Source organism: Capsicum annuum, chromosome 3 (assembly GCF_002878395.1).
Source record: "Capsicum annuum cultivar UCD-10X-F1 chromosome 3, UCD10Xv1.1, whole genome shotgun sequence".
In the NCBI taxonomy this organism is placed as follows: Eukaryota; Viridiplantae; Streptophyta; class Magnoliopsida; order Solanales; family Solanaceae; genus Capsicum; species Capsicum annuum.
The window spans coordinates 829565-845202 of NC_061113.1; the positions used below are offsets into that span (position 1 = coordinate 829565).

At 36.9% G+C, this 15638-nt stretch overlaps 1 pseudogene; it reads left to right on the plus strand.

Annotated features, from left to right (window-relative positions):
- The window catches only part of LOC107865676, a 30467-nt pseudogene extending 15499 nt beyond the window's left edge, over window positions 1-14968 (plus strand).
- Window positions 14969-15638: the final 670 nt, after the last annotated feature.

Consider the following 15638-nt stretch of genomic DNA (forward strand, 5'->3'; position numbering starts at 1 on the left):
ATATATATATATATATATATATATATATATATATATATTTAAAGGAAAACATAAAAATAATATATGTGTGAAATTACTTTTAAAAAAAATTATAAATTTTTACGTGGCAATGACGTGGTGCTGAGGTGGCGCTGAGGTGTGGAGAATGTAATACACTCTCCATTATGAGAGTGATAATATATATTAAGGGGTGAAACTAATACACTTTAAAGATGTTAAGGGGGGTAAATAAACGGAAATTAAGTTTAAGTGCTAAAGTGAATTAGGAGGACAAGTTCAGGGGGAAAAGATGTCTTTTCTCTATAATTAACTGTACTAATAATTAATACGCATCGGCCTTCAACGTGAATGATTGCATTATTTAGTGATAGACCCAACAAGTATTCATTAAATAATAAAACTATCGACTTTTTGATAGGATTTAGATCCATTCCTTTGGTTAAAACATGTAATTAATTATCCACGGTCACTTAACTTTGTATCTATTAAATTAAATTAAATTAAAACATTAGTATATCACTATAAAAGGGGTAAATCATACTCAAACATCGGTTATTCAACTAAAATATTTATTTACACAAAAGTTACGCTCACTCTGAATTCTAACTTTGTGACTTCATATAGCCAACTTCTTGGTCTAATCTCACTATCCATAGGTCATGACACCGACACTTTAACTTATATTATTACTCGGGTGGAAATATAGTTTCAATATTCTGCTACACCTCATTCCCTCTTAAACATGACATTTACAACATAAATTTTTGAAAAGGATTGAATACTCTTAATACTGCAAGCTGAAAAATACGATTTAATAGAACCAAAGTTCACACTAGAATCAATACATTCTGAAGTGCTAACGGACTCTTCTCAAGTCCTTTCACAATTTAAAATCTTATATGACATCAATCAGAAAGGACCATACCATTTAGATTCTAGACTTCTGCACCTAAATCACCTCAACGATGAGAAATATCTGAAAACATCAAGGTAAGGAAAGAATTGGGATAACTTTACTTCCGTATGGGCGACACCATAGCATGAATTAGAGTATGAAAGAGGAACATTCCGACTCTATAGGACGAACTAAAACATGAAGAAAGAGAGACATTCCTAAACGCCTAGTAGCCTCCTGCCTAAAAGTGTGGCGCGCTACACACCCCTAAACAAGACTCTACCCGACTCGATTTTGCAGACACCCTGGGACCATGAACCGTGCTCTGATATCAAGTTTTTCATGACCCGAACTGAGGCCCTGGTCGTAACGAGCATCCCAAACCATGAAGGCTTGGACGCCCTTCTACATCTGGTAATTATGCACAATATTCATACAATAAAAGAAGATGTAGAATTTTAAATCATTACGGAAACATGGTCATACTCTGATTTTAATTTAACAATAAGGAAAGAGATCCAATAACATCTAGACCACATCTGCTTCAGTCTGCGAAATCTCTACTACATCTGAAAACAATAACTGTCTGAAGTTGGGACAAGGTCCCCAGTGGACCTAAACCAAAATAAATAACATAATCTGAAAGACTTAGGCCTTCTGGAATAAAGAAGGCTCACCAACTGCACACTTTACTGCTGTCTGAGAACTCTACGGCTTAGTAAGGCCCCTGAACTGAGCTTTATACCTTGGGAGGTAGGGGTCAATACAAATGTACTGGTACGCAGAGCAAATCCAAAATAATAATTTATATTTAACATATATGAGAGCAATTTAAAATAGTTCATAAACATATCATATAGTAAGAAATCTCATGGGCATGTTTATAGACTCTTAAAAAAATCATCTAGACTCTGTGACACTCTTTGTTTTACTTCTGCGCTAGGTGGTATACCCTACAACTCTGAAATTCCACGGGCTATATGAAATTCGCCAATAACTCGGCGGCCAAGCCCCCAACCTAAGTGTGCCGCAAGGGTCGGAGTCTCTGACTCTGCTATGCCACACTGCCGTCACCAACGTAAAATAATATACTCGGATCGATAAATCACAGTTTTAGGCTAAGAGTTACTTGAACTCAAGCCTTCTTCGGGTAACCACCTAACCCTCTTTAAGGCCATTTATAATACTTTAAAACATGCATTCTCTGAAAACATATTCTGAAAACTTACTCTGTTATGACATACATACTTATGGTATCGTCATACCATTGACTTGCAAGTCACATCTCTGAGCCATTATTATCATATTACAATCTCTATTTTCAAAACATAAATTCGGGACCACCATATCAATAAATCATTTCAAAGAACTCTTTCTCTAAAACTCATGTCAACACATGTATGCAACTCTCTTTGTCAAACTTTCAATAATGCAAGGTGGTCATGTCAAAGCTCTAAATCTCATGCAAATCTTTCTCTTTTAACAAAATATATTTACATCAAGAAACTCTCTCTCTTAAATCTCTAAATCATGCTCAAAGTACTAGGGTAGTTGAGTAAATTATTTTCAAGCCGTAAACCATGCATTTCAAATTCTTCACATTAAGATCAAAAACTTTAAAATTATCATAAGAGAGGGATTTCATTAGTTGTGCTCTCAAACAATCTTCAATCTAAATTTTCATACATATACATATACATATACATATACATATACATATACATATACATATACATGTACATATACATGTACATATACATAGACATATACATATAAATCTATTTTAAGGGGGAAAGGCCTAAAGACCAAATCAACAACACAATTTAACATTCATAATACATAATAAAATCATGTATTTCAAAAAACCCTTTCTAAATTCTTGCATGATAACCGTTAAATCATGTTCTAGTGTTTACAAGATCATGCAGTTTTTAGGATAAATCCCATGTACCTTAAATTAGCAGCTTGTGAATGAACTCCCGTGTTAGGGATACTATACGTACGATTGATGGGTGCTTCTTGTAGCCCTCACAATGGAGATTCCGATTCTTGAAGAATTAAGGAAAAGTTACGGTTAAATCTTGAGATATGTTGATTTTTAGGTTGAAACTCTAAGGAGTGTTCTTGGTGATTTTGAGAGAAAATAATATTATTTTGATGTTTGGTGGATTAAATCCCATGATATGGTTGAATAGGGGGTGGAAAATATCACTTTTGCCCTTAAAAATGCAAAAGCAGAACCTAAAAATTGGATGCGTGCGATAGAGCGTGCGCTAATCATGCGATGCTACTATCTCAGACATGAAAATGGCTATAACTTTTCCCTCGGGTATCGGATTTTGGAGAAATTGGCATGTTGGAAAGCTAATTCGAAGATCTTTCATTTTATATATAGTAGGCCCTCTAATTCGTCATACACAAGGAGTTATGATCGATTAAAGTTGACCCAAGTTTCGACACTCACTAAAACTTGAATGATAGGAAAGCTTTCAACTCGTCTATGATCTCAATTCATGCTCAAATAGGTTCCCACACTATAAAAGTGATTAATATGTCAAATTTGCATAGGATTTATGGCTTTTGGATCATCTACGCATAGAAACAACGTTTTTCGTTCTAGGTCGAAATGCGGGGTGTTACATGAATTTTACATAGTGTGCATTTTGGAGGATCCGACGCGGGTGCAGAAATATTTTTGGGGAGTTTGAGCATCATATGAAGCCAAATACAATATTTTACTTCGTTCGACCCGGTGAACTAATTTGCATCACTATATCCTTCAATTACAGTCGAATATTTGTTATAATGCAAAGCGTAGTAATATTTTAAATACCCCAAAGCTTTTGTCATTGCCATCCAATGAGTTTGATTGGGATTACTCGTGTACCGACTCAATTTACTAATAGCACATGCTATGTCTGATCTCGTACAATTCATGATATACATTAAACTTCCAACACTCTTGTGTAGTCCAAGTATGAGTCACTTTCACATTTATTCTTTTGAAGTGCAAAGCTCATGTCTAATGGAGTCTTGGCAATACTGAGCTCAAATACTAAACCTTGTCAAGTACTTTTTTAATGTAATAAGACTGTGACAATGCCAACCCTTGTAGAGTTTTATGAATTCTTATTCCCTAAGATCGCATCCGCAACTTCAAGGTCTTTCATATTAAATTTGCTCTCAAGCATTCATTTCATAGCATGTATATTAGAAATGTCTTTACTTATGATCAACATATCATCCGCATACAAAGAAACAATGATTTTAGGATTTGCAGTGTCTTTAATGTAAACACATTTATATTTTATTCACTATACACTTAAGTAGTTGCACTGATTGAATTGTGTCTACATCATGCCCCTCTTTGCAGGTAAACACAAAGTGTTTTCATACAAAGAACTAGACAACAAGACCGAATTTTGACCTGACCATTATTCACAGGTAAGAAACAAAAGGAAGAAAGACGACCGAGTTGGAGAGTCGAGTGAGGTCCCGTCAAGGATCCGGTCCACGGCACTTTCATTACATCAAAAATGAAAATTACAAGTTAAAACATAAATGAAATTGCAAAAATCCTATCTATACAACTTCTGTTGGACTCCTGACTTAAGTTTCATCACCCTATTCTTCAGGCGGGCTCCTGACTTGCAATTTCTTCAACTTGTTGCTTGGTTTTTCAATGCTTCACCTCATTGCTTAGCTTTCAATTTCTTCACCCTGTTCTTTAGGAGGGCTCCTGACTTGCTATTTTTCAATCTGTTAACTTTCATCTTTTTACCTTGTTGCTTTGTTTTCAACTTCTTCAGCTTGTTGCTTGAATTTTCATTTATTCGCCCTGTTCTTCAGGTGGGCGCCTGAAATCACATAAAAAATAAAAGAAAATTATCCCAAACAAGAATTATTATAAAGAGAAATTTCGTTTGCCAGAAAATTAAAGTTCAAAAAAAAGAATTAAATTTTTTCCCCAATTTAATATCAGAAGACTTTTGGGAAAGTCACATCATACCTACTTGCATGTTGTAATGATGAATCAAGACTCTGACCAAGAAATACATCTCTTGAGAGTAAAATTGAATAACCAAGCCTAGGAAGTGCGTCTCCTAAGAATTAAAGTGAGGGATTCTAACTAGAAAGTGTGTCTTCTAGAGATACAAGTTTTAGTTAAAAAGTGTGTCACCTAACAAATGAAAACTAGCAAGAAAGTGCGTCTCCAAAGGATTAAGTGCAATAACTTGACTAGAAAGTGCATTTTCTAGAAATCAAGGGGACTGCTAGGAAGTGCATTACCCAAAAGAAAAGTTTGAATTACCCAATCAAAGAAATGTATCTCCTTACCAATGTTGCTTGAATTATCAAAACAAGGAAGTGCATCTCCTTACCAATGCCTCTTGAATTACCAAACCAAGGAAGTGCGTCTCCTTACCTATGCCACTTGAATTACTCAAACAAGGAAGTGCGTCTCCTCACAAATGTTTCTTGAACTAACCAAACAAGGAAGTATGTCTCCTCACAAATGTTTCTTGAATTGTCCAAACCAGAAAGTGCGTCTCCTTACAAATGTTATTGAATTTCCTCAAACAAGGAAGTGCTTCTCCTTATCAAATGCCGCTTGAATTGTCCAAACAAAGAAGTGTGTCTCCTGACAAGTGTTGCTTGAATTATCCGAACAAGGAAGTGCGTCTCCTTACAAATGGTGCTTGAATTACCTAGACAAGGAAGTGCATCTCCTTAAAAATGTCAATCGAATTACCAAATAAGGAAGTGCATCTCCTTATAAATGTTGCTTGCATTATCAAACAAGGAAGTGCATCTCCTTACAAATATTGCTTGAATTTCCCACACAAGAAAGTGCGTCTCCTTACAAATGTTGCTGGAATTACCTGAACAAGGAAGTGCGTCTCCTTACAAATACCGATCGAATTACCAAACAAGGAAGTGTGTCTCCTTTTGAAGTGCGTCTCCTTATGATAGCGCTTGAATTACCAAAATAAGGAAGTGTGTCTCCTTACAAATGTTTGTTGAATCATCAAAACAAGGAAGTGCGTCCCCTTACAAATGTTGCTGGAATTACCTAAACAAGGAAGTGTGTCTCCTAACAAATATTGCTGGAATTACCCGAACAAGGAAGTGCGTCTCCTTACAAGTGCCAATCGAATTACCAAAAAAGGAAGTGAGTCTTCTTACAAATGTTGCTTGAATTATCAAACGAGGAAGTGCATCTCCTTACAAATATTGCTTGAATTTTCCACACAAGGAAGTGCATTTCCTTACAAATACCGCTTGAATTACCAAACAAGAAAGTGTGTTTCCTCACAAGTGTTGATGGATTTACCAAATAAGGAAGTGCGTTTCCTTACAAATATTGTTAGAATTACCCAAATAAGGAAGTGCGTCTCTTTAGAAATATTGCTAGAATTACCAAAACAAGGAAGTGCGTCTCCTTACAAATGCCGCTTGAATTACCATGGGTTTGAATACCATTTTTTTTTCTAACTCTATTTTTCTTGACATTCTTTGTTTGGAAACATTTTGTCTCTTTTTTGTAACTTTTTGACTTTATCTTTTTTACTTTCCAAAAGAGGTGTATGAAATAAAATAACACTAAGGCTCAAATGGGGTAAACAAAGGATGACACAATGTTTGGATAGCAGAACAAAATGCCTTCATCATATCAATTCTTGAGAATGCAAGTACATAACATGCAATTGGAAGTGAGAGATGAAGATCATTTGCAACATCTTTTTAAGCAGATTGAGTCTGTGCGTCACTATTTCTTGTGTAAACTCCACCTTTGTTGTCATTCCTCACATCAAATGACTCATGCTTTCGTGGAGACGCTTATCTTCTTATTTCTCTTGATATAGCGATCACACGTCCACTATTTGACCTAATTGGAACTTGCCTTTCAATCGATGACCAAGTTGTTATTGTGATTCTCAAAATAATTGCCTTAACTTGTCACCAAATGTCTCAGCACTCTATCTATTTTCTCATATGCTCTCCTTTTCTAACTTTAACCCTCTGATTCAATGTTCATGCTTAAACTGGATTTTAAGATCTGGCTGAAAATTTCACTAGCATGTCATATCACTAGAGTTAACACAAAATGTACTACATAAAGAAAACAAACAAACAACACATATTTAAAACACAAAGGAAAATGAGACACTTTATTTAGTCGAAACAAAAGATAGAAGAGTTTGAACATAAACAACAAAAGGACAAACAAGACAGATCCCAAACTACAACCCTGAAATAATTCAAAGAACAGAAAAATAAAACAAAACAAGCTACCAAACCCCATCCTAGTAAGGAGAGGGGTGACTTCTCAATTGCTCAGCCTGACATCTTAGCCACTGATTTGCATATTAGAATGACTAGATTTTTTGTCACCGTCAATGTTCTACACCATGATTGATTTATCCTGAATCATCTTTTCAATTTCTCTTTTTAAAGCACGATAATCTTCAATACTGTGACCCTGAACATCGAAATGATATGTACATCGTATATTAGGATCAAAACTTCTTGAATGTGGGTCAGGAGTATACCCAAGGAGAGGAGTGATCATGCCTTGCTGTACCAATCACTAGAATAAACTTGCATACGACTCTCCAATTGGTGTGAAGCTATCCCTCAATTTCTTCCTCATTTCATTATTTGGCTTAAATTGAAAACCAGGCCTAGAAGGGTTTCGGTGTGAATGTGGAGTTGAAAGATGACTTGTCAGAGTTGGCGCACGCCAATGTGGGTAAGATGGGGGTTGAACATATGGTTGCGCATTATACACTTGATATGGAGGTGGGGGAATGGAATATTATGGATTTTGGGAAAGATTCTGTGGAACTTGGGCATAAACTTGGGTTTGAGCCTGTGGGTAACAATGGTATGGTCCTCTTGCCCATGCCTGTTGTCCAACTATAATGGAAAATGCATCTTCCTCATTCTTCTTTCCTCCAATACTTCCCGAACCTTTTTGAATTGCTTGAGTAGTCGCTTTCAATGTTGTAAAACTCACAATGCGACTGTTCTTAATTCCATCCTCTATCATCTCCCCCATTTTGAGGACCTCAATAAATGGCTTGCCTAATGCAGGTAACAAGTGTTGATAATATGTTTCATCCTGTGCTTGAAAAATGCCTCCATTATCTTACTTTCTTTCATTGGAGGTTTCACCCTAATAGCTTGTTCACGCCATCTAATCGCATACTCTCTGAAAGTTTTAGTACTCTTTTTCTTCATATTAGTCAGGGATTTCTCGTCAGGAATCAACTCCATATTGTATTGAAATTGTTGCACGAATTCATTAGCATGGTCATCCCAGCTGTTCCACTTGTCGATGTCTTAGTCAACAAACTATTCTGAAGCTAGACTTGAAAGACTCTCACCGAAATATGCCATAAGTAATTCTTCCTTCCCTCCAGCGCCCCTTAGATGGTTGCAATAACGTCTTAAATGTGCTATAGGATCGCCATGTCCATCATACTTCTCAAACTTCAGCATTTTAAAACCAAGAGAAAGATGTACACCTGGAAACATGCATAGATCTTTATATGAGACAATTTTGTACCCCCGAGTCCTTGTAAGTTTTTCATAATCAGTTCCAAACTTTTCAATTTTCTGGCCATTTCCTCTTGTTCTTCTGTAATAATAGGTTTCTCAGTGTTAGGAGGAAATTCAGGCAGTTGAAGGCAGTCGTAAGGACCAATCGACTTAAATGTGGGCTCGGGAGCATAATGCTGATAAAAAAAAAAATTCAATACAGGGTCGCTTGTAGAGTGAGGAATCACAACCGTTGGATTGACATTAAAAGCAGGAGCTTCAGATGGGAGTGGGACTGCAAAAGCATGAATAGCAGGCGAAGCCGAGCATGTAATTTTGTATTGAGGAGTGAGGAAGTGAATATTGGAAGTGTTTGGATACTGTTGCCCCAGAGTATTTGTGGCATGTCGACCAAAATAGGGAATTGTGCATGTGACACTGGAGGCAAACTAGAAAGATATTCCAGATTGTCGGCGGGAAATGGAGGAGGCGTCAACCCATTAGCCCAAGCTCGAAGCATTTCTATCATTTGCTGCCTCAATTTTTGAATCTCTTCATTAGCTCCTACATTCTCATTCTCCAAGCTCTCTATCTGATAGTGACAACAAAATCGGTATCCTTGTTGGCCATAACTTTCTCTGTGACTTGGAGCAATGTGGAGGACCAGCCAAATGCCACAAAACAACCACCTTAACCTAACTGGACCAGAGATAGCAAATGCATTAGAGTTCAACGATTTTTCAAAACCTCTTCTTCTTTTTTTTTTCTTGAAAAAAAATCACCGAACCCTAGAAGGGAGCCTACGTATCTCACCCTCGAAAGGGGAGAATCAGGTGTGCATAGTTCGTGAAGTTTTGCCAAAATGGCTAATTAAACTCTTTTTTCTTTCTTGAAACAAAGTGTCAAAAGAATTGACGAAAATCTTTTTGCATTTTTTTTAGGTTTAAATCTCTATACAAAATGAAACCTGTGATTACCAAAGAAAAATCTTTTTGGGTTTTCGATTTTTGAATTTCATGTGAAAATGAAACTTGAACCTACTAAAGGAAAATCTTTTTGTAGTTTTCTTTTAAAGATGTATATGAAATGCCTACTCTAAATGGAGAGTGAAGAAATATTTTTGGATTTTTCAAATAAGATCCCCGAACCAACAATAGGCTGCCTACGTATCTCACTCCCGAAAGAGGAGAATCAGGGGTGCGTAGTTCGTCCAGATTGGACAATTAATTATTAAATAACAGGCTAGACCATGACTTAAGAGACACAACCAAAGACAAACAAATAAAATCTTTTTTGGATTTTTAATTTGACACTTCAACTAAAACTGACACCAACAATTACGAAGGAAAATCTTTTTGGCATTTTCACTATATAAGAATGTACAAAGCTCCTATTGAAAGGAAAAAAATACTTTTGGAGTTTTCGAATTATGAATGCTTACTAAAGAAATAAAAGGAAAAATTTTTTAACGTTTTTTATTTTGTGGGAAATGAGTGCAAAAAGTAAAAAAACATTTTATATTTTTAAAATTTTTTTTGAATTATGAAAAACAAAAGCCATAAAGAACCCTAAAAACTACCAAATCTTTTTTTTCTTCACTCTTTTTTTCTGTTTTTTTTTCAACAATTTCTTGCCTATACACTTTGCTTCTAACTTATGTTTTTGCCCAAACCAGTTGGTCAAATAACCTCGTTACCCTCAAAGATGCAACATTTAGCACGTAGGGATGCCATAGAGGTGAGTCTCCTACAAAGGGCCAAGTGGGCCCTGCTAGGTCTTCAATATGATGCACATAAGCATGACCTAAAGGCTGACCTACGTTGAGGTTCACTAACAAGGCTGTTCGGGGGAGTGTATGGTCGATAGTGGCTGCTTTGCTTTCCACCTACTCCATAACACCGACGGCTCCCCCCTAAAATAAGGGTGACTCAACTAGAGGTCGTGTACAACACGTGTACTACAGACTTGTTGCAGAAAGAAGGCCTGGGGGTAGACACATGATACCAGATATAAAAGCGATAACACATAGGATAAATACTGTACATAAAGAGCATGAAAACATTCCGCAATGATAAAACAATAACACAAAACAACACAAACAAAATGTTTATACACCTATAATGCCAAACAAAGCCGATACGACTCCAAAATAAGCTTGAATTCTGAACAAGTCCCCAGCAGAGTCGCCAAAGCTGTCACACCCCTTTTTTTCAACTCAAAAAAAAGAATCATTTTAAGGTTCGAAAGGGTTTTTATTTAAAGTGACAAAATGAAGATTTGTTTCAAAAATGACCTTTTATATTCAAAACTTAGAGTCTCCACTTGGCATAATCCGGTGTGCCAAGTCACCTTTGGAAAATCTTTTTCAAAATGGTTTGAGTCTAAAAAAAACTGATCCGCGAACAGAGATTCCGGCTAAGGAATTCTGTTGATCGAGGGGAAGGTATTAGGCACCCCTCGATCATGTGGTTCGACCATGATCTCTTGGTGGAGCGTATCGGCTAATTTGACATTACAAATGTACAAACCACATAAACGCACAAAACAAGCAAAAAAACAAATCACACAAAATTCAAAACAAACCAAAATAATGTTCAGTCCAAATTATACAATCCAAAATAAAAGAGGTGCTGAAATATAAAACCTATTCTATTCTAGACTAATCCTAAACTAAACTCCACCCGATGTTCCGGGCCTTGATCACGAGCCTCCTTTGCGTACATGCTACTTCGGGGTATTCCCCGGCCAAATGAGTATAATTTAAACTTTTCGTGCAATAAAGTAGAAAGCACCATTCACGCACATATTCAAACACTCCAACAAATCATTATTCCTAAATTTGCCTACCCGGCCTACGTTTGCCTACCAAGTTCAACATATCACAATTCTATCATGTTCAATATTATCAATACATCAAAATTAATCAATATTCATTTTTCTCCATTTTTAATCCCCACCCTAATTCATTCTAAACCACGTGATTAACCCATTTCAATACACAATCCACCAATCGAGAATAACGAAAATTCACCAATCATGCTTAGCACATCACACACCTAAATATCACCAACAGTTCACATCAACAAACAAACCACGGTATTGAATCACAGGCAATCACAATGACATAAGAATTAAATGAAAGAGAAGAAAGAATTGGACCTTAAATTTGAAGCTTTCAAACTCAATGTTATTCGAATAAAGAGAGTCCGCACCCGGAAACCTCGAGCCGAACCTTAACACCAACAATCCAACTCGACAAATAATGACCCGTTCACCGTCACTTTTCACGCCGTTATTGTTCACCGGTACTGTTCACCGGTTACTGTTCACCGGGTACTGTTAACCGGTTACTCTTCACCGGCGCCCTTTTTTTTTTTTTATTGTTGTTGTTGTTCTTGTGAGGAAGATTATTTTGTGATTGTTGTTATTGTGGAGAAGATGATGATCAAAGAGTGAGCCTCCCCTTTTTCCCTCTTAGAATTTTTCTTTTATAATGGGCATGGATTTGTTATGATGTGGGAATTTTGGTGGGTCCCCCATATATTCTTTCTTTGTGGGCAAGAAAAAGAAGGGGGATCACATGGGTACTTAGGGTGGTGATGGTGATGTGTCATTTTTAATAGGGAGGAGTTGTTAGAATAAGATAAAATTAGTTAGGAATTGTTATTTTTGTCTTTTTGTGAAGGGGTTATCACACGGGTGAGGGCACACACTAAGACGAAGGTAAAATGGTAAGAATGCTTTCGGGGAGGGACAAAATTATGTGTCTACAGTTGCAAAGGTACATCATAAAGATGAAGAAATTCTCAAAGATCTTCAAAGGCGTACTGTTAAGTTGGCATACGAAGCTGAAGTATCAATCGACTCTATTCTGGCTCAATTTAATGCTCTTTCGCATATTTGTTGCTCGCTTCCTGCTATCATAAAAGAGAGCAAGAAAATTATTGTGAAGGTGAAGGAGATGAGTTTTCAGAACCTTCCTCTTAAGCCCTTCTCTGAGGTAGAGCCATCTAAGCATCTTCCAACTCATCGTAGCAATCCTGTGAATGATGAGGAGATAGTTGGATTTGGAATGAAGCAGAAAAAAATACTCCAATATCTGACTAGAGGTAGCCATGACAGAGAAGTCGTCCCAATTGTAGGCATGGGGGGTCAAGGGAAAACAACTATTGCTAGAAAGGTGTACAATAATGGCAGCATTGTTCACCATTTTGATGTTCGAGCATGGTGCTTCATTTCCCAATCATATAACCGGAGGGACCTATTACAAGATATTTTTAGTCAGGTTACAGGTAAAGAGGATAAGGGAGATAAGGAAGACATTCTTGCTGACAAATTGCGGAAAAGCCTAACGGGATGAAGATATCTCATTGTTTTGGATGATATGTGGGATGGTAAGGCATGGGATGACTTAAGGTTTTCGTTTCCTGATGTTGGAAATAGAAGCAGAATAGTAATAACAACTCGACTTGAGGAAGTGGCTAAGCAAGTCAAGCACCATATTGATCCTTATTCTCTCCAATTCCTCACATCCGATGAAAGTCTGAAGTTGTTGCAGAAAAAGGTGTTTCAACAGGAAAGTTTCCCTCCTTCACTACAAGATGTGAGTAAAGCAGTTGCGGAAAGATGCAAAGGATTGCCTCTGGTGATTGTTTTGGTTGCTGGAATAATCAAAAGGAATATAATGGAAACCTCTTGGTGGCATGAGGTTAAAAATTCGCTGGTTTCCTATCACGGTGAGTCTGAAGGATATAGTCTTTCGACTGTACAGTTAAGTTACGATAACTTACCTGACCATTTACGACCGTGCCTTCTTTACATGGGGATGTTTCTGGAGGACGCAAGAATTCCAGTGTCTGAATTGATAAATTTATGGATAGCGGAATACTTCGTGCAGAATATTGAAGAATCTGGGAGATTGGAAGAGACAGCTGAAGGTTACTTGAATGATCTCATTAGCAGTAACGTGGTGATGGTTTCAAGTAGAAGATACAACAGAAAAGTTAAATACTGCCAAGTTCATGATGTAGTGCTTCACTTTTGTTTGAATAAGAGTAGAGATTAAAAGTTTATGCTGGCAGTTAAGGGAAATCCTAACCGATTTCAATCTTCCTGTTGGAAGGATAGACGAGTGAGTTTCAATTTCACTGATGAGCTTTTCAGTTTGGGCTCCAAAACTTTCCACCAACGCTTGAGGTCAGTGATAATGACACATGAAGGAGATTCTTGTGATCGGAAGTCCTTCTCTCACCTTAGTGACATGAGACTTGTTAAGGTCTTGTATTTGAATGGTCCTCGTGATGCTGATATTTGTTCAGATATTTTCAGACCACTAATTCACCTGAAGTACCTTGCAGTTGATTCAATTTTCAACAATGATTTCCTACTAAATCTTCCACATCTTGAAACTTTAATTGTGAGGAAGAGAGTACACGGCATACCAATGGAGTATTGGAAAATGGAAAAATTAAGGCATGTTGATATTCCCGAAGATATTAATGATAGGTATAACAATAGGCATGAGATGTTTGATGAATCCTCTAAATTGGAAAATTTGAGGATATTTAAGGGAGCTGTAATTGAGGAAGCTGATAATTTGGATGTATTATTAAGGAAGTGTCCTAATCTTCAACTTGGCATCTCTTTCAAGAAGGCTCCTACAAATGACTCGACATCCGGTGAAGATGATTATGGAAAGCCTTTCCGTATCAATATGGAGAGTCACACCCATCTTCAATCACTTCGTCTTTTCTTTCCGGGGTCCCCAGTATATGTCTTACAATTGCCTTCAAATTTAAAGAAGTTGGTGCTAAGCATGATCCCTCCAGACTTAGCGGTTTATTTCATTTCGGGACTACCGGTCCTGGAGTATCTCCAATTAACAGAATGCAATATCTGGTCCAAAGAGTGGTGCATTCCTACATATATCAAGTTCCATAAACTTAAGTTGTTGAAACTGGTGAGGTTAGGTACCACAACATGGGATGCTTCAGAGGAATCCTTTCCCCAGCTTGAGACACTAGTTATAAGCTATTGTGACAAACTCGGGGAGATCCCGGGTAGCTTGGCAGATATTCCAACACTGAAACAGGTTGAGTTGATTGGGCCCTGCGCAGATTCTCTGGAGGCTTCAGCTGCGAGAATAAAGGAAGACGTCCTAGATAATGAAGAAAATGACCGTATTGAAATCATTACCAAAGTAAGTTGAAACAAACTCTTATGTTCTGTTTTTGAGTATCTATGTGCATCTAATTTACAAATACTATCTTTAATACAGTTTATGTGGGTAGCACAAAAGGATCGGTGAGTCAAGCATGTGCCTGTAACAACGACAATGGTAGTGTTTCAGTTTTTTTTCTAAAAGAGAATATGTTCCTTTTTTCTTTTCTAATTCGATGCTTGCTTTCACTTAATTTCTCTCAAACTAACGAGGATTTGTTCGAATTTGACAACTGCAGCAAAAGCCACACAGGCTATTGTGCAGCTAGCCGAAATGTCCATCCTCAATCAGCGATTGCTATGCTTTGATTGATAAACTTTTTCTGCATGTTTTTGATGATTGGGAACCAAAATGTAATTTTTTGTCACCTTCTATAAACATCATGTTGTTGTTTCTTTTTGCTTTTATAATTTGGTGGTTGTTTTCGCCGTTACTTTCTATAATCCCTTCATCATACAGTTTCTATTCAATACATGCAAAATTCAATAAGGATACGAAGTACAATATTTATTTTCCTAGTTGAATACAAGTACACCTCCCAATAATCAACCAACAAATTTAGAATTCTAGAAAACAAAGGTAAATTTAAAGATGAGTATTCATGTATGAAAGTTGACTTGTATATCTTGCTTCATGTGCAAAAGCCATCTTTGTGTGAAAGTTAGGGATCTTCAAAAATGTCTCCGGGTGTGTGTTGGATTTCCAAATAGTGCATTTTGGAGGATTCAACGCAGGTGCAATAATATTTTTGGAGATTTTGAGCATCATATGAAGCCAGATAGATAGATATCACCTGTCATACCCCTACTCATCTTTCGAGGAGGACAACAGCAGAGTCTCTAAATTTATCCTATGTGACAACATCATGACCAGAGGCATACGACTCAAGCTCTTTCACGTCTTCCACATTCAATTTTTTCGTTGAACTTCTCATACGTCATCACTTTGGTGAAGAAGGCCAAGACAATGTTAGTTGTG